General features: G+C 44.3%; 2 long non-coding RNA genes across 2 annotated transcripts; one reads left to right on the plus strand and one right to left on the minus strand.

Moving 5' to 3' along the window:
• Nucleotides 1-545: 545 nt before the first annotated feature.
• Nucleotides 546-3,947, minus strand: LOC130542641 (uncharacterized). The gene is made up of 2 exons (XR_008957334.1): nt 3,783-3,947; nt 546-1,243 (listed from the first exon to the last, which is right to left on the minus strand). It is a non-coding gene; the product is annotated as an uncharacterized LOC130542641 (long non-coding RNA).
• An 11,078-nt stretch (nt 3,948-15,025) lies between these two features.
• Nucleotides 15,026-17,383, plus strand: LOC130542612 (uncharacterized). The gene is made up of 2 exons (XR_008957284.1): nt 15,026-15,107; nt 17,157-17,383. It is a non-coding gene; the product is annotated as an uncharacterized LOC130542612 (long non-coding RNA).
• The last annotated feature ends 7,143 nt before the right edge of the window (nt 17,384-24,526 follow it).

Raw genomic sequence — 24,526 nt, forward strand, 5'->3', positions numbered from 1 at the left:
TATGTATTTAACACCTGTCTCTCTCACTAGACTTCAAGCTCTGTGATGAGGACCAGCTGTAGCTCCAGAATTTTTCTAGAAGGAGCTTAAAAGTGGTAATCTTTTTAGAAGAGGAAATGAGCGTTTGTCCCAAGACTATGTTTGCATGGCATTTAATGAAGAGTGACAAAGTGTTGGTTGTCCATTTTTGTAATTGGAGGAGAGGACATTGGGAATTATGGGGAAGAGGTACATAAAATATCCCTCCCAAGCCATCTCTTGGTGCTGCTACTGGCAGAGACTGAGTTGATCTCATTTATCACTACATACCCCACAGTAGATGAAGCCCGGCATATGGTAGACAGTCAAATTTTATTGTCAAATGAATGAGTGAATGAGTGGATGAAGTCACAATCTCAAAAATCATCTCTCTCAAATGCCTTTCCTGAATCCCAGGTAAGACTTCCTCTTCTGTGTATCTTTTTTTTTTTTTTTTTTGGTCATATTTACAACCTTAAATAAGTATCTGTTCAGTGTTTCTATCTTCTGTTTATGTCGTATTCATATTTTTGTTTCTATACTTCTTAATATTTTCATGTGCTATTTGATTATAACAACGTTGCCAATCCTAAAAGTTGTAGTTACTATTATCTGTATTTTTTATAGGTGAAGGAACTAGGGAAATTTTACATGGATGATCTCATTTAATCTTTAGAGCAATCCTGGGAAATAGGTACTATTATCATCTGTATGGTTACAAATGAAATTGAGGAAAGCTTAAAATCCCATTTTACAGACTAGGAAAAGGTGTGAAATAACTCACTCAGGTTCACAGATCTAGGGAACAACAGCGCAGCCAGGATTCAACCCAGGCAACTTGGCTCCCTATATGGGCCAAATTCTTCACTCATATGATCAAAGGAAGCCATAGTGATTCATCCTCTAGGATTCAAACACTTCAGATTACCTGTTTAAGCATCCAGACTCTGACTTCCTTGTAAGCAAGGACCTAACTAACGCATCTCCATATCCTCATCCCTTAGCAGAGGCCCCAGCACATGACGGTATTCAGTGACAAATATTCCGGGTAATGGATAACAAATGCCCCTTGATTTTTCACAACCACGATGTCAGACTAGCAGTGGAATGGTTATGATTCCCATTTTATAGAGACGAAAAATCAGTTTCACAACCTCACAAGAAGTGACTTGTCCAATTGTCCTCTGACCGACTCCAGCTCTTCTGTATCTCCTCTGATGCTTCCCTAAAAGGTTAGAGGACACGTGTTTAGATTAGGAAGACTTTACTTTAAGAAAGACTGGAAAAAAAAAAAAAACCCACAGCACTCACTGCCTTGCCTAGAAAAAGTGGCCATTAAAAGTTCTTCAGTGGGGCACCTGGGTTAATTGGGCTTCCGACTCTTGATCTTAGCTCAAGATTCAGGCCCTGGCGTTGACTTAAAAAAAACCAAAACGTTATTTGATTATGATGTTTGCCTAACAAGCTTTCTTTCCTTTAGCTCCACCTAAGCTATTCTGTCCTCATTTAGCTGGAACCGTACAGGCCTGTGTGTATGTGTGTGTGTATGTGTTTGTGTGTGTCGGAACGGGAACAGGGAACAGAGCTGTGAGTCAAGTGTCTAGAAATCAGAGTCCAGGGGCTCCCAGGCATCCCTACTGAATTGTTTCTGTTGCTAAGCAAAGCATATAATCTTTTTTGCCTCTGCCACGAAGCAAAAACCAGGGGCCCCACATTCTTGTCAGGTCATGGTACCCTAGTATCTAGTGGGTCACATGACACTGAATATTATTTACTAAGTCACTGTTTAGGACATAGGGTCCTTGCTGGAGAGCGCTCACGGGTGGCATATAACCAGTCAGGTGCTAGCAAACCAGTCCTCCAAGAGGAAAAAAGCCCGGATTTGTTGCATCTGCCAATTTCCTGGTGTAAATACTCCCACTCAGGCTACCAACAGTTTAAGCGGCTCACAAAATTCCTCAAAATTTAGCAATCTGCTCTAATGAGCCAACACAAACCAGCTCTAGCACATTGCTACTTACAGGAACTTCTCATGTGGATGGGGAGAGAGGAAAAATACAAACAGCCCTTTAGGGACAAGACCTGGCTCATCGGCTGTTACAGGGAATTTCCCTGTGTTTAGATGTAACGATGTCACCTCTGATGACAAAAGAGCAATTGTACTGTATTGGAGATGCAAAACTGTGTTCAAGTCTTAGCCTTCCTAGAAGTAACGTATTTATTTCTTGGAATTTCAATTTTAATGGGAATAATATTACACACCTCACAGGATGGTTGCTTACCCAACAAACATTTACCCAGCATTTACTATCTGCTAGACACTGTTTAGTACTTAACAAATACACTCATTTAATCTTTATAATAACACTGTGGGGTAAATACTATGATGAATTTAGAAAAGACCAAAGTACAAAGAAGTTAACTAAGTGCTCTAAGGTCACACAGCTAACAAGTAATAGAGGTGGGATTTGAGTCTGCTCCAGAGTCCACGCTTTTACCTTCTAGAACCCCAAGTCCAAGCCTGTTTTTATAAATAATTTTATTGCAACATAGCCATGCTCATTCACTTACATATTATCTGTGGCTACTTTTGTGATACAATAGGGGAGTTGACTAGGCCTGACAAAGCCCATGTGAACTGCAAAGCCCCAAATATTTACTATTTGGCCCTTTACAAAAAAAAAAAAAAAAAAGTTGTCTGATCCCTGCTCTATGATATCTTGCCTATTTGAATGGAGTGAGCCTCTAGTCCCCAGGGTCAAGCTGTTCTGAAATTGTGTTCTGGGCCAATAAGACAAGTAGAAAAATCATGTCAAGACTGTAACTGTACCCGAACATTTGTACTGTCACAATTGTATCGGTGAAATCGCATTAAAATGTAAGCTTCGGTAACAAATGATCCATGAAAATGTGTATTAATAGAAACATGTATCTGACTTCATGAGATCCCAACATCTCAGGATTGGAATCATTTCACAGATTGTCCCAACCCAAACTCTTTGATTGGAGATACTGTTTCAGGTTTCCAGAGTTAATGGTGGAAATCCTTCATGATCATCCCTTGAGTCCTGCAAGATGATTCCCCTCCATAGACGTGGGCTTTTGGGGGTTTTTTCTGTTTTTTAAAGATTTTATTTATTTATTTGACAAAGAGAGAGACAGAGAACAAGTAGTAGAGGGAGAGGGAGAAGCAGGCTCCCCACCAAGCAGGGAGCCCCATGCAGGGCTCGATCCCAGGACCCCAGGATCATGACCTGAGCCGAAAGCAGACGCTTCACCAACTAAGCCACCCAGGTGCCCCAACATGGGCTTTTTTGCACAGCAGAACAAAGGCATCTCTTTACGGAATCCGGCCTCAGGCTCACATCTCCACACCTGCTGTTCTGTCGCCAAGGAGCTCCGCCACATGGCTGTTTCAAATGCCAAGCAGAGAAGCGCCTCAAAGCCTATCACACTGGCCTCCTGGATAGTCATTAAAAACTTCCCCTGACCTTTGCAGCCACTTCCTGTGAGTCTCTTGGGGACTGCTAGTGACTTGTGACCTATTTTGGGCTGACAGTTCCGGCTACCAGAGTAAATGAGGAACAAGCCCAGCTACGTTTGGTCGACTGTTTCCTTTGGGCTCCTGGCACCAAAAAAGAATTGTTCGGTGAAAGGATTGTAAGTCAGACGGGCGCCTGATTGCCCCACTCAGGTCGGTAGATTTTTATTTCACTGTAAACCATGGGTCAATACCTCAAGATCACCAGAACGCTGTTTGTTACCTTCTGTTTGCTGAAAACAGTTGCTTCCTCGTAGTCAGAGAGAAAAAGAACCCATGTGCTCTTCTTGTTGAGTTTTTTTTTTTCCTCAAAGCAGAGATGCCTCACTGGAATGGGTAAATGAAGGAGACACTGGTTGAGCTCCTGTGTGAAAGTGCCATTACCAAAGAATTTCTTTCACAAACATTTCAAAAGTGAGTCAGTCCAAAACACGCCTCCCCCATGAGGTTACCTGTAATCTAATCCAGCCTGGGAAGCACTGTCCAAACAGCTCGAGGTGCTGCAAATTCCACACAGCTGCACACCGTGAGAGAGAAGAAGACTTCAAGGTGGAGAACACCAGAAACGTGTCACTATTTCCATACTGCTCTTTGTCACTGCACTCTTTAAGTACATTTAAGTCACTCATTATTACCAGTAAAGACAACCAAAGCAAAACCCCTTGGGGCTTTACTAAAAATTCCCTTTACAATTTTGTAAGCTGTGTGACTTCTTTAAGCTATATTTAAATAAATTTATAAACTTAATTTCATTTTTTTAAATATACCTACATTTAGGGGCGCCTGGGTGGCACAGCGGTTAAGCATCTGCCTTCGGCTCAGGGCGTGATCCCGGCGTTGTGGGATCGAGCCCCACATCAGGCTCTTCCGCTATCAGCCTGCTTCTTCTTCTCCCACTCCCCCTGCTTGTGTTCCCTCTCTCGCTGGCTGTCTCTATCTCTGTCGAATAAATAAATAAAATCTTTAAAAATAAAAATAAAAATAAATAAATATACCTACATTTAAAGAAGACTCAAGGCGCACCTGGGTGCCTCAGTCAGTTGGGTGTCCGAGTCTTGATTTCAGCTCAGGTCTTGAGATCAGGGTCGTGAGAGCAAGCCCCACACTGGGCTCCACACTCAGCTTGGAGTCTGATTGAGACTCTCTCTCTCCCTCTCCCTCTGCCCTTCCCCCCCAAAATAAATAAATTAATTAAAAAAAATAAATTATGTGTTCCTACAAATAAAAATCATGCCTAGCTCCATCCTCCTCCATACCAATCTAAATATTCACAGACTAATTCACAAGCTCCAAGAGAGAAGGCAGAGTCATATACACCTTTGTATGGACCACAACACGTAGCCATAATAGTAGGTGGTCAGTAATTGCTATTGCTGATATGTAACCTTCTTGAAGATAGGAACTTTCTCGATTCCGTTCATTCCTATAGCCCCAGAAACTAGAACGATAACCCATCGGTAGTACCACTCAATAAATATTGAATAAATTAGCCTATACCCTTAAATGCAGGAGAAGGAGGTTTAGAATTCTTAACATATTTTTCAATAAATTCAGTCCTCCTTGTAAGAGTCAGGAATCAATCAGAGAATTAGAGTCAGTAGAAGATACATATTGACATATATTGAAAGATTTATTGCAAGCAATTGGCTGACATGATCGTGGGGGCTGGAAGGCAAGGCTGAAATCTGCAGGGCTCGTCCCAAGCACGGGCAGACAGGCACTCTTAGATGGAATTTCTTCTTTAGGGAAGCCTCAGCTCTACTCTTAAGGCCTGTCAAATGGCTGAATTAGACCCACCCATATTCTTTAGGATAATCTCCTTTACTTAAAGTCAATGGATTATGGAATTTAATAACATCACCAAAATACCTTCCTAGCAACACCTAGATTAGTGTTTTATTGAATAACTGGAGCTGTAGCTTAGCCAAGTTGACATTCAAAAAAGACATAGGAAAATCAGTAAATGTAATATACCATGTTAATAGGATAAAGGGCAAAGACCACATGATCACCACAATAGATGCAGAGAAAATACATGACAAAATTCAATACACTTTCATGATTAAAACATTCACGCCATAATTCATAGCAGCATTATTTATAATAACCAAAAAGTGAGTACAATCCAAATGTTCATCAACTGATAAATGAATAAACAAAATATAGTATATCCATACAATGGAAGATTATTTGACAATTAAAAAATGAAATATTGATACACGTTGCAACATGGATAAACCTTGAAAACATCATGCTAAGTAAAAGAAGTCAGTCACAAAAGACCACATATTATAGGATTCTTTTTCCTTTTTTTTTTAACATTTTATTTATTAAAGAGAGAAAGAGTGCTTCGGGGGGGGGGGGAGTGGGGAGTAATAGAGGGGGAGGGAGAGAGAAATAATCTCCAGCAGACTCTGCACTGAGCACAGAGCCCAGAGCTCAGAGCCCTACCCAGGGCTCATCCCACAACCCGGAGATCACTACCTGAGCTGAAACCAAGAGTCAGTCGCTTAACAGAGTGAGCCATCCAGATGCCCCGATACCTTGTCTATGATATATCCAGAGAGGGCAAGTCCATAGAGATAAAAAGTAGACCAATGGTGCGTTGCCAGGACTGGGGGAAGGGGTCAATAGGGAGTGACTGCTGATGCCTACAGGATTTCCTCTGGGGATCATAAAAATATTCCATGGTCATATAGTGGTGATGGTTTTACCACTCTGTGAATATGCTGTAAACCACTGGCCTGTATACTTTAAAAGGGTGATTTTTATGGTATGTGAGTAATATCTTAATAAAGATGTTATGTCAAAAGAAATAGTATATTTACAAAGGGTTTTAAATAACATAATAAGGGCTACAGGCCATGGTTCAGTAGCAATTTACATAGAGCTTATACTCCTGCAGGTAGCATAATTCAATTCTTTCATTGAATTAGACCATCAGAAGGCTCCAAATGGAATCATATTAATTTAGTGCTCACAATTACCCTCACAAAGCTTCATCTGAATATGTTGCCCATAGTTTGTAATAGCCACATGGAGCTTACTTCTGCACTTTTTTTGCACAAATAATTAGAACATTGCCCATCCCATCATCACACCACTACTGTCCTTTGTGTTATAGAGAACTTCATGAAAATCTGATGTTATAGCTTATTTCAGGAAAAGCAATGTCCCTTAGGAATTATCCTTTCTGATAATCAAAACTATACAACCGATTTTAATTTCTTTTTTGCCTGGGAGGAAACTCAGTTGAACCACAGCAATTATGTTGATTGAAATAATTCACATTTTTATCTCCATTTTTTTCTTCCCGTTTTTCTTCTTCTAGTGATAATTTGCGATTTGATTGCATGGAATTTTGGTGTAAGTCACCTTAAATCCCAATATTTATTTGAAGGATTGGTCCAGGATTTTGGGTAAGGTTCAATATTTAATTGTGCCTCCCATTAAGTCAAGGTTTTTCTATACTGGCACGATTGACATATTGAGCTAGATAATTTGGAGGTGGGGGCTGGGTGCGAGGTTGTTCTGTGCATTGTAGGTTATGTAGGGACGTCTTCGGCCTCCACCCACTAAACGTCAGCAGAGGCTCCCCAGTTTCACAACCAAAATGTATTGACACATTGCCAAATGTCCTCTGGAGGGCAAAATTGCCCTCACCTGAGAACTACTGCCATTAAACCATCATTGGAAAAAATTGACCCTACCACTCTTTCCAGTAACTCTTGAGAAGTATCAGAAATTCATCACTCTGGATGGATAGATGATAAATAGACAGATACGTAGATAGATACATACACAGACATACATACATTCATACTTTGTTCACTTACTTGAGATAAATCCAGAATATCTCTTCACTTGGGGTCAATTCCTAAAGCAGATCTGCTTCCATGTAGATCTTCTCATTTTACAAGGAAATAATTTTCTGAGCTATTATGTCATTTGAGCCCAATGATCCATTAAAAAGGAAATTATTATTATTTCAGTTTTTTGAGGAGGAAACTGAAGAGTGAAAATGGTCAACTTCAGGCCAAACTTCAAATTCAGTGCTGCTCCTTTCACTGCTAGGGAAATCTGCCCTTCTCTCTGTTTCTGTCCACATATCACCGCTGTCCTGCTCTAGGTGGGTAAACGTTAGGGATGGAGTTCTGTGAGGCTAAAGATGGTCTTATAAAGCATCAACAATCTAAAATAGCGCCTTTAACCCAGTCAATACTGAGAAAACAGATTACCCCTTCTCAGATGACATCATATTTTAATTAAAACTCACAAATTTCCGCTAGATCTAACTTCCTGTTTACAGAGAACGCAGGGGATGGAGGAATGAGTTAGACACTGGATTCAATCAAATCCAGAAGTGGGAACATGCTATAAGATAACTGGTCTGAACTCTTTCAAAAAGTCAGCATCTTGAAAATAAACAATAAAAAAACAAAATCATGGAGCGACTGTTTTAGAATAAAATAGACCAAAAAACAACAATTCAATGCAATGTGTGAACCTTGATTAGAATCCTGGTGCTATATAAAAGGAATTCTTAGAATGTATGAAATATTTTCTAATAGAAAGTCGAAGTGACATTAACAAGCCTCCTTGATGCACTGATTTTAGAGTAACTCACACATCACTTTGGGTGGGGGTGTACATGGTGATGCTTTGAGAACCGCATGAACCCCTATAGCTGTGAACAACATTCTTAGTACAGATGGGGCTCTACCTTTCTCTGGGGAGACGTGCTATAGCTCCTATCCGATCTTATTCAAAGGGGACCCACGACTCCAGAAAGGCTGAGGCCTTGAGGCTTGTCTGGCGATTGTAGGTCGGGTGGCTGCAGAGACGTGAGATTCTTGGACTTGGAAACATTTTCTGGCTGCTTAAGCCACATGTTGGAAATGACTGCCTAAAGGCATAGGATCCCAGAACTGAAAGGAGACTTAGGAATGATCTAATTCAACCCTGGGGACAGTAGCTCTGAAAAAGGCCTTGCTCAAGCTGAATTAATTTAGTAGTAGAAAGAGAAGCAAAGTCTAGGTCTGATCCCCAGGTTTCCACTCTGCTTGCTCCAAGAACCAGCGTTCATTCAATCACTTGACCTCTTCCAGTCTCTGTGTAGACTAGAAAAGCCAACAAACATCCATGGACGAGCCTTCCTGACCTGCTTCTCCCCATCCTCCTTCTCTGCTACCCTGCCCTGGCTCACTCCTCACCTGCCAAATGGTCTCCTTGGGGTTCTTCCGACAAAAGAGGCACACACAGCCTTAGGGGGCTGCTCTGGCCCATCCTTCTTCTTGCAGCTCGTCCTCCAAATGTTTGATTGCCTAACAGCCTCACCTTCTGCACCTGTGCTCAGATCCTCCATGTGGCTGACCACCTGTTTAATACTGCAGCTCCCCCCCCCCACCTCCCAACAATACTTGGACCAACTGCTTATTTTTTCCATAGCACTTGTCTCCTAACACCTATTCAGTTTTCTTATTTATTATGCTTTTTGTTTATGGTCAGTTTTCCCTGTTAGAAAACATGCTCCACAAGAGCAGAGATCTTTGTTTCATCTGCTGGTAAATCCCAAGTGCTTAGAGCAGGGCCCGGTACAGAGAGGTGCTCAATACTGGAAACATTGGCTGAATGAATATTCTCTCTCTGCAAATCAGGATTTAACTTCCACTTAAAAGGGACCACAAAGAGACGGGGGTAAAAAAAGGTAGGAAAGATGGAGGACAGGGGTTATACTGAATGTTTTCATTGTTTGAAAGATGGGCTGTAGGCTTTGGGGTTGATGAAATATACGAACGGGCATGGGCGCAGTAGCTCAGCGCCGTCTTGCACAACGTCCGCTAGCGCTGCTCTATACGTGAAAGAGATTAGCAGCATCTCTTCCCGCCTGAGGGCTTACATGTTACAATTGTCTTGTAATAAGTTCCTAAATATTTAATACTTGAATGACTTCCTAATAGGGTGTTGATTTACTACATCATAGGCATAATTAAGAGGCATCAATTCAGGTCTGTTGGGATTAAATTTAAAGCCCGAAAGCTTAGCTTTGAGAGCCAAGCAAATCAGAGAACAGCATGTGTATGATGCAGGGAAACTGACACACAAGCTCAGACTTGCAGCTGTGTTTTTCTAAGATCCTCACCTTTGCTTCGGGCCCCCTGGGCTTCACCTTCTTCTGCGTCTGTGAGCAAAACCCAGAGGAACCCCGAGTGCTGCTCTCATGGTGGGACTCTGCGGTGGGTCCCACAAACAGTCACATCAGCTTTCAAGCATAGAAGGAGACTCTGACCTAGTATTTATGGAGACAGTTTCCCTGTCGTCTGCAAGTGCGGATGGAAGTAGGTGTTCACTGCTACATTTCACCAGAAGTTGAGGCTCAGCGTCGGAGGAATAAGGGTTTGCTTGTAACACCTAAACACTCCATATGTTTTGCTAGTAACCTTTCATTGCAAACATGCACATGTTATCTGACCAAGACCTCAAGTTACAGATGAGCAAATGCACCGATTGGTAAGGGATTTTGAGAAGCTCTGACAAAATGTGGATAGGTTGGGGCGCCTGGGTGGCTCAGTCGTTAAGCGTCTGCCTTCAGCTCAGGGCATGATCCCAGAGTCCTGGGATCAAGCCCCGAATCAGGCTCCTCTGTTGGGAGCCTGCTTCTTCCTCTCCCACTCCCCTGCTTGTGTTCCTTCTCTCCCTGGCTGTCTCTTTCTCTGTCAAATAAATAAATAAATAAAATCTTTAAAAAAAATGTGGATAGGCTTTCTTTCCTCACCCTCAGCATACCATACACCTGGGCCTCTCAGTTTTCTAAATCACAAAATCCGTCTCTTCCCTATGGACCCATTTCATCCTTTGTTTTCCTTAATTTTAAAAAATTTATATATATATATTTATTTATTTGAGAAAGAGAGGGTGAGCGAGTACAGAGGCAGAGGGAGAGGGAGAGGGAGAGGGAGAAGCAGACTCCCCGCCGAGCAGGGAGCCCAACATAGGGCTCGATCCCAGGACCCTGGGATCATGACCTGAGCCGAAGGCAGACGCTTAACCGACTGAGCCACCCAGGCGCCCCTCATCCCTTTTTTTCCCATGCAAGATTACCCAAATCATTGTTGGCCTCCATTCACAGTGACAAACCTTCTCCTCTGCTTGCTTATTTCTGGATTATGAGACATAGGGAAAAGAGGTTTAATGAGAACTTTCTTTAAAAAAAAGAAAACACCTTCTGTTTGTGGTTGCTGTTGCCATCATTCACTGAAGAATTATGTTGTGAATGACTACCATGTGTTTTAGAATGTGCCAAGCACGGGAGAAACAACAGTACGAAACAGTGCTCCCGTTCCTAGGGGTTGATAGTCTAAGGTAATGAATCAGAGGACTAAGAAACCAGGAAAACTGAAACACAGAGAGGGAGACGCCGCAAAGGAGCTGAGTACAGATGGTTGTGGCAACTTCCTGGTTACATAGGGGAGACTTTCGATAAGAAACAGCATGGTACAAATCTCTGAAATAGGAAGCAAGAAGGAAGACAAACACCCCCAACGGCACGACCCAGGTGAGGCACTGTACACGTTGTGCACATTTCCCTTCAGTCACTTTCACTTGTTTTCATATGGTTGTGCTTATCCTGAAGACCGACTCTTTCATCTGACTTTTTTTCCCACTTATTACAAGAATAGGAACATTTTGGGGCGCCTGGGTGGCTCAGTGGGTTTAAGCGTCTGCCTCTGGCTCAGGTCATGATCCCAGGACCCTGGGATAGTGTCCTGAGTCAGAATCCCTGCTCAGTGGGGAGCCTGCTGCTCCCTCTGCCTCTACCCCTCCCCCTGCTTGTGTTCTCTCGCTCTCTCTCACTCTTGCTCTGCACTCTCTCTCTCAAATAAATAAAGTCTTTAAAAAAAGATATGAACATTTCCCCACACTGGTAAAAATTGGTTGTGAGATTATTTTAGCCATATCACTATGCTGTAATCTCCTTATCCAGTCCCCCATTGCTCATCGGTTACATTGCATGTTGTTTTCATTCATATTAATTCGTTCTGCATTTATTGAACCCTTGCCTTGCAAGAATTGGGCACTGGGTTTGATGATACAGAGATGAGTACGTCTGGGCCTCTAGGAGCTCCAAAGGTAGAAGCAGAGTGACTGGCAGGCAGACTCTACAGTTAATGTGAGATGACAGAAGGGAGCACAAGGGATTTCAGTCATCTAAAGAGGAAAGGGCTTTCAAAGTAGCACAGACTGGCTGGCTCAAAGAACAGATATATAGGGGCACCTGGGTGGCTCAGTGAGCTAAGCGTCCAACTCCTAATTTTGGCTCAGGTCATGACCTCAAGGTGGTAAGATTGAGCCCTGCATCGGGCTCCATGCTGGGTGTGGAGCCTGCTTAAGATTCTCCCTCTCCCTCTGCCCTGCCCCCCTCAAAAAAAAAAAAAAAAAAAGAAGAGAATGGATGTGTATTTTCTCATGGTTCTGGAATCTGGAAGACGAAGATGTCAGCAGGTCTGTTTCTTCTGAGGTCTCTCTCCCTGACTCACAGATGGTCACCTTCTGGCTGCGTCCTCAGTCAGTTCCTCCTCCTTGTGCTCACGTCCCTGGTATCTGTGCATCCAAATGTCTTCTTCTTATAAGGACACCACCCCTAGAATGGATTAGGGTCCACCTTCACCATCTCCTCTTAACTCACCTTAAATCATCACTTTAAAGACCCAAGCTCCCCAGGGCTGCCTGGCTGGCTCAGTCCGGAGATCATGTGACTCTTGGTCTCGCAGTCATGGGTTTGAGCCCCCTGTTGGGTGTAGAAATCACTTAAATAATTGCATAATTTAACATATAAAATAAATAATAAAGGCCTGATCTCCAAACACAGTGACATTTTGAGGCCTTGGGGTCAGGGCCTCAACACATAATTCAATTCATGTAAATTCAATTCAGCCCAAAGCATTTAGTAACAGAAAATGCTTCATGAAGGAGGTGACACTTACCTTTCTGGAAGGATGGTGAAGAATGGAAAATGAAGGGAGATAGAAGGATGCAGCATACATACAAAGGCCTAGCAACAAGAGAGAGGGTGCTGCACGTTTAGGGGAAGCACAAGTATTCCACTATGACCAGGGCAAGGGCTGGACAGAGAAATGGGGGCAAACAGAGGCTGCTATAAATCATTCTGGAGTATATAACCTTGCCCACAGTTCTTTTTTGGGGCAGGGGGATGTATTTATTTGAGAGAGAGACAGAGAGAAAGAGCAAGGCAGGGGAGGGGGTAGAGGGAAAGGGAGAGAGAGAGAGAGAATCTCAAGCAGACTCCCCACTGAGCGCGGAGCTCTACATGGGGCTCGATCTCACAACTCTGAGATCACGCCCTGAGCCAAAATCAAGAGTCCCACACCCAACCGACTCATTGACCCAGGCACCCCCCCTTTTGTCCATACTTTGGATTATTTCACGGAGATTGACCTCATGGAACAACTTGGCCAAAGGAGGGTTCTCCCCACACCCCACTCACCCTTTCCCTGTGTTTTCCAGGTTGACACTTAGCAGATCATGGAAGTCCCTGCAGGTGCTGGTTAAAAGAGATTCCGCAGGCTGTCCCCTAGAGGGCCGGCACTCGTGTCAGGTGTCCGTCATCGTCAGTCTGCAGCAGCACTCTCTCTCCAGGGAGCTGTGGCTATGCTTCTGTATCCACTCAGTTTCTCTGTCTCTCCAACCTTGCTTGGAAGACTTGGGCTCCCAGCTGGCCCGATCACCCCCAAAGGAATGAGGGCGCACCATTCGAATGAAGTACAAACAAGGAATCAACACTGCGGATTGAATTTCTCAGTGTCTTCTCTCCTGAGCTAGATTATCAATTATTTGCATGTCTCATCTCCTTGACTCATGAGGGCCCGGTGCTATCGCTTAAAATAGAGGAAGGTGTTCAGTAATTCTTTTTGCTTCCTAGGACCTCCATTTCCCTACCTGTAAGACACAGGGCACGCTATTTTTGGAGTCTGTGAATCTACCAAATACACTAACATCTTTGCACAGTGCTTTGAAGTGTATAAAATACTTTTGACAGACAGGATTTTTTTTTTAAGATTTTATTTATTTATTTGACAGAGATAGAGATAGCCAGCGAGAGAGGGAACACAAGCAGGGGGAGTGGGAGAGGAAGAAGCAGGCTCCCAGCGGAGGAGCCCGATGTGGGGCTCGATCCCAGGACTCTGGGCTCACGTCCTGAGCTGAAAGCAGACGCTTAACGACTGAGCCACCCAGGCGCCCAGACAGGATTTTTTTAAATACAGAAATGCCCGGTAAATATTTATCCGACACAAATGACAGTGATGATTCTGTGTGACCTGAAAGAAGTCTTCTTAATGTCAAAGTTCCCTCTGATTATTAAGTTAGAGAGCCAATGTAAGGTTTCTTTTTTTTTTTTAATGATTTTTTTATTATATTATGTTAGTCACCATACAGTACCTCCCCGGTTTCCGATGTAAGGCTCGATGATTCATTAGTTGCGTATAACACCCAGTGTACCATGCAATACGTGCCCTCCGTACTACCCATCACCAGCCTATCCCATTCCCCCACCCCCCTCCCCTCTGAGGCCCTCAGTTTGTTTCTCATAGTCCATAGTCTCTCATGTTTCATTCCCCCTTCTGATTACCCCCCCTTTCTTTATCCCTTTCTTCTCCTACCGATCTTCCTAGTTCTTATGTTTCATAGATGAGAGAAATCATATGATAGTTGTCTTTCTCTGCTTGACTTATTTCACTTAGCATTATCTCCTCCAGTGCCGTCCGTGTTGCAGCAAATGTTGAGACTCGTTCTTTCTGACAATGTAAGGTTTCTTAAGTGACGATCAATCACCAGATGTTAGAATTAATTTTAAGCCCCAAATTTAATTCTTAAATATTGTCACACCCTGAAGAAAAAGATCTCAGCACAGTTGCCAGCATAAGAAAAGTGGGGGGAGCACCTATGTTGGCTTAAATGATACTTTACTGGAAAAAAAAAATCTCCCCCAGGTTTGTTCCCATCTAAGTGGATTGACATGCATTCAACATTTCTGTTATTCAGCCTTGGTTTTGTCATTCTATTTTATTTTATGTGAAACTCTTATTTCAAAATGCAGCTTTTCTCAGAAGAGTGCCATCCCTTTTCCTGTAGCCATCCTGAATGGAAGTCGCTCCGCGCACCTGCCTGGGACCAGCTGCAGGCACGCGGGCAGGTGGTGCCCCGCCCCCTCAGGTGCCCCCTCTTGTAAATACAAGCTCTCCTGGTCTGCCGCCACCCCCAAGGGTAGAGTTTCACTGTGGCTGTGACTGTGACGCCAGTGCTAAGGACAGCGAACTTTTACAAACAACCTCCCCTTTCTTCTCTAATCTGGTAGATAAACAAAGCCCGAGTCAGGAACCAATCAAGTGGAAGAGAGTGTGGCTAAATCAAATAAACATTGAACTTCACTTTCTCTGATACCAGTGCCCCAAATCTCTTGATGGGGGCAAGGATCTACGGGACAGGCTGTTTTGGAGAGCCGGGATGAGGGGCTATCACAGGGCCTGAGGTACAACATTTAAGGGGGTACAAAAAAAAGGGGGGTCCTCTTCTGTTACTGCCTTCCTCCTATCACCTAACCCTGAAGTCAAAAAGCCGAGGAGCTAGGCCATCAGGATCGTTAGAGCACTCCCAGGTGAGGCTGGAAAATACCTGAGTTGGGAGAGATTTTTGAGACCTCAAGGATAAAAGTTTCATTTTACTGATGGGAAAACAGAGGCCCAGAGGAGGAAGGAGGCTTTCGCCAAGGGGATGGACCAGCTGGTGGCAGAGCTGGCGATGGAACCTAAGATCCCCTCGACATCACTCCCATGCTTCCCAAATTGTGTCTCGCCCTCCAAGTACTAGTTCCCCTCCTAGTTTTTCTGTTGCTCTCAGACGTCCTTTTTCTCCCAGTTAATGAGAGTGGGAACCTGAGAGTCCTTGCTAACTATTCTCTCTCTCTCTTTTTTTTAAGATTTTATTTTCTTATTTGAGAGAGAGAGAGCTCATGAGCGGTGGGGAGAGGCAGAGGGAGAGGGAGAGGCACACTCCCCACTGAGCAAGGAGCCCAATTTGGGGCTCGATCCCAGGACCCTGGGATCATGACCAGAGCTGAAGGCAGATGCCCAACCGACTGGGCCACTCAGGCACCCCTACGATTCTTCTTTATCCCACATTTGCAGTGAATGAATCCTACTGATCTTACTTTAAAATATCTTGTTCTCTATTCCAGCTGCCGTCACCCTTGGCAGCAATGCCTCGTCCGGTGTCCTGCTGGCCTCCCTGCCTCTGACCTCTCCCTAGCCGGTCCCGTACACAGCTAACATATTGATAATAGCCGACAGTGATCATACACATACGTGCTATCATTGTTCTAAGGGCTCTACTTTTGCTCTCTTATATACTGTCATAAAACTCTAACACCTAGATGCTTTTATTACCCCCATTTTACAGATAAGGAAACTGAAGCACAGGACAGTCAGATAATATGTTCAAGATTATACAGCTAGCAACTGGCAGTACTGGGATTTTACAAAACCAGATCCGTGTCAAAGTCCAAATTCCTAACTGCTATGCCTTACCGCTTTTTTCTAAGACACCATGTCACTCCTCTGCTCAAGAACCTTCAACAGCTCCCCTCTACCACTACGGGGAATTTAGAGTCCTCATTTGGCATTCAAAGCACCAAATGATTTGGCTCTCGCTAGCCTTCAGGGGAGGTTAATTAACTTCTCTGGGTCTCAATTACCTGCTCTGTTGGTTGAGGATGATCGTAATAGTAACCGTATCATGGGGCTGTCGGGAGGACCGAGCGCGGTCACCCAGATAAAGCACTCACCCCGGCGCCTAGCACAAAGTGACCCTTGATCAATGCTAGCTGTCACTGAGTTATTTGGGGACCCTCCTTCTCACAGCTTCCGCATGGGCCCCTCTGACCGGGGTGTTGCTGCGGATAAATGGTGCTTGTGGCTGAACTGAGTGCTGGTTTAGTGTTTCCGGGCTGCAGATTGTCCCCATTCCCAGATGCCCACCTGGCTGTCCTTCCTCGGCAGCCCCTTCCCCTCCTGGACCTGAATTTCTGAAACACGTACTCCCACCACACCCTCTTTCTCCACACCATCGTTTATTTACTCACTTGTTAAACATTTATCAAGTGCCTATCTAATAATAACAATAATTTTATCTGACATTAGACTTTACAAAGGGCTCCAAGTCACAAGCCTGCCTCTATAAATCTTTAGGAAAGCCTGGGACAAGGAGCGTCAGTCCCAGGGACCGTGGGCAGCAGGGTGGTGATGCAGGTGGGAGCCCATCTTCAGGACGTCTTGTTCTGTCCATACGGGGTGACCGTCCAGGGCAGACAGTGGCAAGGCCTGGCAGAGCCGATGAGAGCCGGTGCCATCACCTTTCAGGCACAGGCCGGCTTCCGGCTGGGCAGATCCACGTGTCACCCGGTGGTGCTGGCGGAGGGTGGGGGGGGTGGGGGGGTGGGGACAGACTTACACCCCCCTACGCCCCCACCCCCCCACCCCCACGGAAGGGAGGCTGTCAGAAACAAAGGCTGCTTGCTCTCCAGCTGTCAGGACCTCACCAGGACCTCCTCGATGTCACTAGCAGCCGAAAGAGCGACGCTGAGAGAAACGGGGACTGCTCTCTTCCCAGCTAGGGCAGGTGACCAGCTCTGCCCCGGGTTGTCCTCTTCCAAGCGCAGCTGATGGCCACATGACACCGTCTCCTGACCTCCACTCGGTTTCCTGAGAGCCGACTGAACTCTGATGATAATAAATTGCTACGTTACCTTGAGCCTTTTAGTTGCAGGGGGCGGGTTTTGCTTTCACAGGTCCTCTGCCTTCCTTCCACCGGGCGGGGGGCGCAGCAGAGCCGAGGGACCCCACTGCAGGGTGACACGGGGTCTCTGGCAGGGGTTTGGAAGGGGCCCTGCCTACGAGCAGCGGCAGAGCGAACACACCACGAGTCAAGGTGGGGTCCCTGCTGCGGAGAGGGTGGGATCGCCCTGGGGGCTCCCCCACCTCCCCATCCTGTCATTGTAATGTCGCTGCTGTATTTCGCGGTGCAATAGAAATCAGTGTCCCGGGGAGGCTGGCAATAGCTCACAATTTTACCGAGACATTGACCCTGACTCGGAAATATCACTCCTCGGCGTCCATCCTCAAGAAACACCGGCAAAAATTCAGAAATTAAGTCAACTACACAGGCTACCCACCGCAGCGCTATTGGTGGTAGCCGAGGACTGAAAATCGCCCAACCTGTAGCATAGAGGCCCCGGTGCATCCGCGAGGGTTCGGACACCTGCTGGAGCGCCTACAGCCACGCAGGGAGGTGAGGGGTATTCCCACATTGCTAGGGAGGAATCGCCAGGACGTGCGGCTACGTGGAAAACGACAGGAGAAAAAATTCATCATGGCGTGCTGTCGCCGGGAAAGGACACATGAATATATTATATATGCTTATTTAGTTATAGAAACAGAAAAAGAGAGACCGTAAGAATGTTTTAAAGGTTATCCGTAGGAGACAGGGGCCAGAGTGAGGACTGGTTGAAAGGCGGCCTTTTCTAAATGTGTCTCATTTGGTAGGTTTCTTTTGGGTGTTTGTAAATACATGAGAAATTCGACAAGACGAAACAAGTAAACTTGTTCTATCGAGTTCTTGGTGGCATAAAGACACGGTGAGCAGCTCTTTCAATGACCTTGGAATTCAGGAAAAGAGTTCTCCGTGCTCTACCGCAGCCCCAAGTATAGGCTGCTCTCAATAACCATTTGACGAACCCACGCAGGCTTGAAGGGTTAGTTTCCGTTGAGAGATGCTGTTTCTCTTTGGTTCGGGGCGCGTGTCCCAGCGCCCTAGGCTCTGACCCTGGATCTGGCAACAGCAAGGAGGGTAAATTCATTCTGTAGGATGCAGGATGCACTTCCTAGTGGCTGCCCTTACTGAGAAGCTTAGTCTTTTGTTCTTATCCATTTATTCACTGCACGATTTTTTAAAAGTTTTTCTATTTTAATTCTAGTATAGTTAACAGTGTTATATTACTTTCAGGTATACAGTATAGTAACTCAACAATTCCACACATCACTCAGTGCTCATGGGGGTAAATGTACTCTTTAAAACCCCACCACGTATTTCACCCATTCCCCCCTCTACCTCCCCTACAGTGAGCATCAGTTCGTTCTCTGTAGGTAAGAGTGTTTCTTGGTTTGTCTCTCTCTCTCTTTTTTTCTTTGCTCATTTGTTTTGTTTCTCAAATCCCACATAAGTGAGATCATATGGTATTTGTCTTTCTCTGACTTATTTCACTTAGCATTATACTCTCTAGCTCAATCCATGTGGTTGTAAAGGCAAGATTTCATTCTTTTTTACAGCTGAGTAATATTCCAGTGTGTGTGTATATGTGTGTGAGTGTGCCACATCTTTTTTATCCATTCATCTATTGATGGACACTTGGGCTGCTTCCATAATTTGACTATTGTAAATAATGCTGCTATAAACATAAGGGTGCGTGTATCCCTTTGAGCTATTAGCGTTCTTTTATTTTTTGGGTAAATACCCAGTTCATTACACAAGTATGAAGTGTCTGCTATGTGTGTGTTTGAGTGTAATACATGACATCATAAAGCCTTTTCTTTTAAGATTTTATTTGTTTGTCAGAGAGAGAGAGAGCACAAGCAGAGGGAGCAGCAGGCAGAGGGAGAAGCAGACACCCCGCTGAGCAGGGAGCCTGATACAGGACTCAAAGCCAGGACGCTGGGATCATGACCTGAGCAGAACGCAGACGCTTAACGTACTGAGCCACCCAGGTGTCCCCGTCATAAAGCCTCAATACAGGCCCACAGCAGCCATATGACATAGAGGAAAGACAGTAGACTTTGAAGTAAGAAGGACTCAACTTCAGGGGCGCCTGGGTGCCTCAGTCGGTTAAGCATCTGCCTTCGGCTCAGGTCATGATCCCAGAGTCCTGGCATCCAGTCCCACATCGGGCTCTGGGCTCAGTGGGGAGCCTGCTTCTCCCTCTACTCTTCCCCCCTGCTTGTGATTTTTCTCCCTCTCTCTCTCAAATAAATAAATAAAATCTTAAAAAAAAAAAAAAGGACTCAGGTTCAGTCCTGGTGTAGCCACTTTCTCGCTGTGAACCCAGGTTCCTTGGTAAAATGGAGAGAACGCTCACCAGCATGTTGTTGTTATCAGGGTTAGAGATGACAGTTGCGAAACATTTGGCATTTATCAGCCACTTCTATTAATTACTGACGTGAAGTCTGTACATACTTTGACCCTTCCTCTTTTTGGAATGGCTGGTGTGGAGTCCACGTGGTAAGACTAGTGGAGATGGGTACAGGGACCCAGGAATTCTCTCTTCCTGTGGCTAAAATGGGGCGGGGGAGGGGAAAGAAAGCTGACTGTACATCCTTCCCATTCTTCAGGGCCCCTTTCAAGTTTTGCCCCCAGGCAAAATTAGTACCCCTCCCTTCTCCACAGCTTTCCCACAGTCTATTTTAACACATCGTTGGTGTTTTTTATGAGTGTGATTTTTTTTTTTTGTATATACATCTGTTTCTCCTCCTTCCTCCTCTCTTTCAGGCTACAAACTTCCTACAAGGCAGTCTTCATGACCTTTCTTTTTCTCTCCGTGTCAGTCACGTTGTAGTTCCTCAAAAAATGTTTACTGCCTTGAAAATGTGTCCAGCAAGAGCCAGTTGTACGATGAGGAGGACCAAACTTTCCTGCAAAAAGGTGAAAATGCCAGGCCACACTTTCTTTCCTCTAACCTCTCATTTCATCTTTATTTCAGCCAACCTTGTTCAGAACGTGGACATAAGCACTCCCCTAAATTGTTGCCCTGATTTGGCTATCTCTTTTATTCCAGATTAATCACCAAACAGGATCACCTTAATCCAGTTGCTCTTTACTGAAAAAGCTAGGAGGGCCATTGTCTGCCCACAGAGATTTATTTATTTATTTATTTATTTATTTATTTATTTATTTAAATTTTTTAAAGATTTTATTTATTTATTCGACAGAGATAGAGACAGCCAGCGAGAGAGGGAACACAAGCAGGGGGAATGGGAGAGGAAGAAGCAGGCTCCTAGCGGAGGAGCCTGATGTGGGGCTCGATCCCAGAACGCTGGGATCACGCCCTGAGCCGAAGTCAGACGCTTAAGGACTGCAGCACCCAGGCGCCACAGCCCACAGAGATTTAAATTCAAATTCCTTAGCCTTGCACAGGGGACCCTTCATGATTTGATAGCCACCCTTTGGTCAGGAGGGCTTACTCAGTCTTGTCGGCATATGTCTGATAGATCCATTTATTCATGCTTGGGCTATCCTATCCAGAAAGCTGTCTCCCTGTCTCCTTACCAAATGGTACCCATCCTTCAAGGCCCCCTTCTTTTCCCCACTCCAACTATCCCTGCCTTCCCAGCCAATTGTCTTTCCCTTGCATAAACTCCAGCACTGAGTATGTATTCCTTGTTATGTGTGGCCTTTTATCCTTAATTAGCTCCCGTAATTCACTTAGTTTTTATTTTCTGAGCTACTCTGTGAGCTCCTTAGGGACTGTGAGCATCTTTATATCTCCCTAGGCCCCTACTACAGAGCCTGCCTGGAGTGGATATTTGATTTTTCCTTTCCTATGGATTGATTTTGTAATCACCGTGAGGTCTGAACTCCTTAACATGGCCTACAGGCCCTATATGAGTTAACCTTCTTTGGCCTCATTCATGTCTCCTTTCCATAACACTTTACAGCTAGCCACCCCCCTGTATCCATCAGTTCCTCAGGCACACCAGCCAAGACATCTCATGCCACTTCCTCTGCCTGAACACTCAGTTCCTCTTTTGTGTCTGGATGACTCTTACCCAACCTTTGAGTCTGAACCCAGGGATCGCTTCCTAGACTCCATCAGAAACCACAGGTCAGGAAGGTGGGGACAGCCAAATGTAGCACGTGTGTGCGTTTGGCAAGAGGAGACGAGAAATATCCACATCCACCCATTCATGAGCTCTCTCTGGCTTCCTCTTTTCCCCCAGTCCCCTTTAGGGGGCAGCCCCCTGAAATTACTCACAGCACCCCTGAATAGACTTCACTCGCTTCAGCCTCAGCGTCTTTGTGTGTGCTTTCCACTCTGCCTGGATTCCATGGAATCTGCCACCACCTTTCTTCATCTAGTTAACTCCTATTCATCCTTCAATGCCCAGCCTCAGAATCTATGAAATGGGAATGGTAGTAATAGTTTCTACCTCAGAGGGTTGTTGTGGGAAGACTACTTCCTGGTATATAGTAAGTGCTTGATAATTTTTCGCTATTATTATGATTATTGGCACTAACATCATCTTCTTTCATCATTCATATTGCTATATATACTTATGTACAGCTATCATGCCATTTATCATGTGATGCAGTATTGCTTTTCGTGTGGGTCTCCCCACTACCATATGAGCTCCTTGTTGATGGAATTGTCCTCAAGTAACTAGGTCATTCTACCAGCCCTGGCAAAGCATCAACAATCAAAATTCAGAGCTACAGAAATCCTCTGGGAGTTGTGAAAAAGGTAAACATCAACTGGATGAAAAGGCCGTGGGAAAAGGAACAAATAAAGAAGCTTAAACAGACCAACCACAGGACTCTTATTCACCATTGGTGAGAGTACAAGTTGACACAACCTTACGTTGCAGGGCGATTTGATTCTTGCAAGTAGAATTTTATGTGTGTGTACACTTTGACCAAGAAGTATCACTTTTAGGATCGCATTCAGTAAGACACTCACTCAAGTATGCAAAGATATATGATAAGGTTGACCGTTTCAACATTATCTGTAAAATAAAAAATTGGAAATAGCCCAAATGCTCATCCAAAGGGAACTAATTAAATTCATTGTGGGATTATGGGCATCCATACAATGAAATATTAGGCAACTATCATAAAAAGAAGGTAAAGGTATATGCTTCAGAGCTAGGAGTCCATAATACATAATCAAATTGGTCAACTTTGTTGAGGTGTAATACAGTACAATTCACCAACACTAAGCAACTGCACAATTAGATGACTTCTAAAAACATATGCTGTCATAGAGCCACCACCACCACAATCATAATGTTGATAAAAGGCCTCCATCACCCTAAAAAGTTACTTCAAAACCTTTCATATTCTACGCCCTCATCCTCTGGTCCCTGGCAACCATTGATCTGCTTTTTCTCACTATGGTTTTCTACTTTTCTAGAATTTCATGTGAATGGAATCGTACAGTATATCATCTCAAGTCTGGCTCCTTTCACTTAGCTTAATGCTTTTGAGATTCATTCATGTTGTTGCCTATCAATAGTCCATTCCTTTTTATTGCTGAATAGTGCTCCATTGTGAGGATGTATCACAATTTATGGATGGACATTCGGGTTGTTTCCAGCTTTTGCTCATTGTGATAAATCCACTCTAAACGTTCAAGTGCAGTTTTATTTAATTCAACTTTATTTCAAAATAATTATAGATTCACATGCAGTTGTAAGACATTATACAGACAGGGCGCCTGGGTGGCTCAGTTGGTTCGGCGATTGCCTTCGGCTCAGGTCATGATCCTAGAGTCCCAGGATTGAGGTCTGCCTCGGGCCTCCCCACTCAGCAGGGAGCCTGCTTCTCCCTCTGATGCTCCCCCCTCTCGTGCTTTCTCTCTCTCATGCTCTCTCTCAAATGAATAAAATCTTTAAAAGAAAAAAGAAGAAGAAAAATAAATAAAATGTGACACATTAAAAAAGAAAAATAAATTATACAGAGAGCTCCTTTTATACAATTTCTGTCAATGGCACCATTTTGTGGGAGTAGAGCACAGAATCGCAACCAGGGTACTGACCCCGGATATGGTCAAGATACAGAACAGCCCCATCACCCCAGAGGCCTCTTGTCTTGCCCTGTTATAGCCACACTTACCTCCCTTTTCCACTCTCCAGTCCCCGGCAACCGGTAATTTCTTCCCCATTTCCATAATTTTGTCATTTCAATACTGTCATATAATAGAATCAGGCAATATATGATGTGGGTGGAAGTGACTTTTTTCATGCAGCATAATTCTCTGGAGAAACATCGAAGTCTTTGCAAATATCAATAGCTTGTTCCTTTTTATTTACTGACGAGCGTCCCATGGCACAGTTGTACCACAGTGTGTTCAGCCATTCACCTGTGGAGAGGCCTCTGGTTTGTTTTCAGTTTGGGGTTACTATAAATAACGTTGCTATGAATCTTTGTGTACAGGTTTTTTTTTTTTAATTTTAAAGATTTTATTTATTTATTTGACAGAGACAGCCAGTGAGAGAGGGAACACAAGCAGGGGGAGTGGGAGAGGAAGAAGCAGGCTCCCAGCGGAGGAGCCTGATGTGGGGATCGATCCCAGAGCACTGGGATCACACCCTGAGCCGAAGGCAGACGCCTAACGAATGCGCCACCCAGGCGCCCCTGTGTACCGGTTTTTATGTGAACATGAGCTTTCTTTTCTCTGGGATAAGTGCCCAGGAGGGCAATTGCTGGGTTGTAGGATAGTTGTGTGTTTAGTTTTTTGTTTGTGTGTGTGTGTCTGTTTAGTTTTCTTTTTTAAGACTTATTTATTTATTTGAGAGAGAGAGACCAAGTGAGTATGAATGGGGGGAGGGGCAGAGAGAGGGAGAGAGAAACTTTTTTTTTTTTAACATTTTATTCATTGGGGCGCCTGGGTGGCTTCTTTGGTTAAACATCTGCTTTCAGCTCAGATCATGATCCCAGAGTCCTGGGATCAAGTCCCTCATCAGGCTCCCTGCTCAGTGGGGAGTCTGCTCGGCCCTCTCCCTCTGCCCCTCCCATCCACTTATGCTCTGTCTCTCTCTCTCTCAAATAAATAAATAAAATCTTTTTAAAAAATATTTTATTTATTTATTTGACAGAATGAGAGAGATAGAGAGAGAACACAAGCAGGGG

This window comes from Ursus arctos, unplaced genomic scaffold, assembly GCF_023065955.2.
Source record: "Ursus arctos isolate Adak ecotype North America unplaced genomic scaffold, UrsArc2.0 scaffold_4, whole genome shotgun sequence".
NCBI classification, from domain to species: Eukaryota; Metazoa; Chordata; class Mammalia; order Carnivora; family Ursidae; genus Ursus; species Ursus arctos.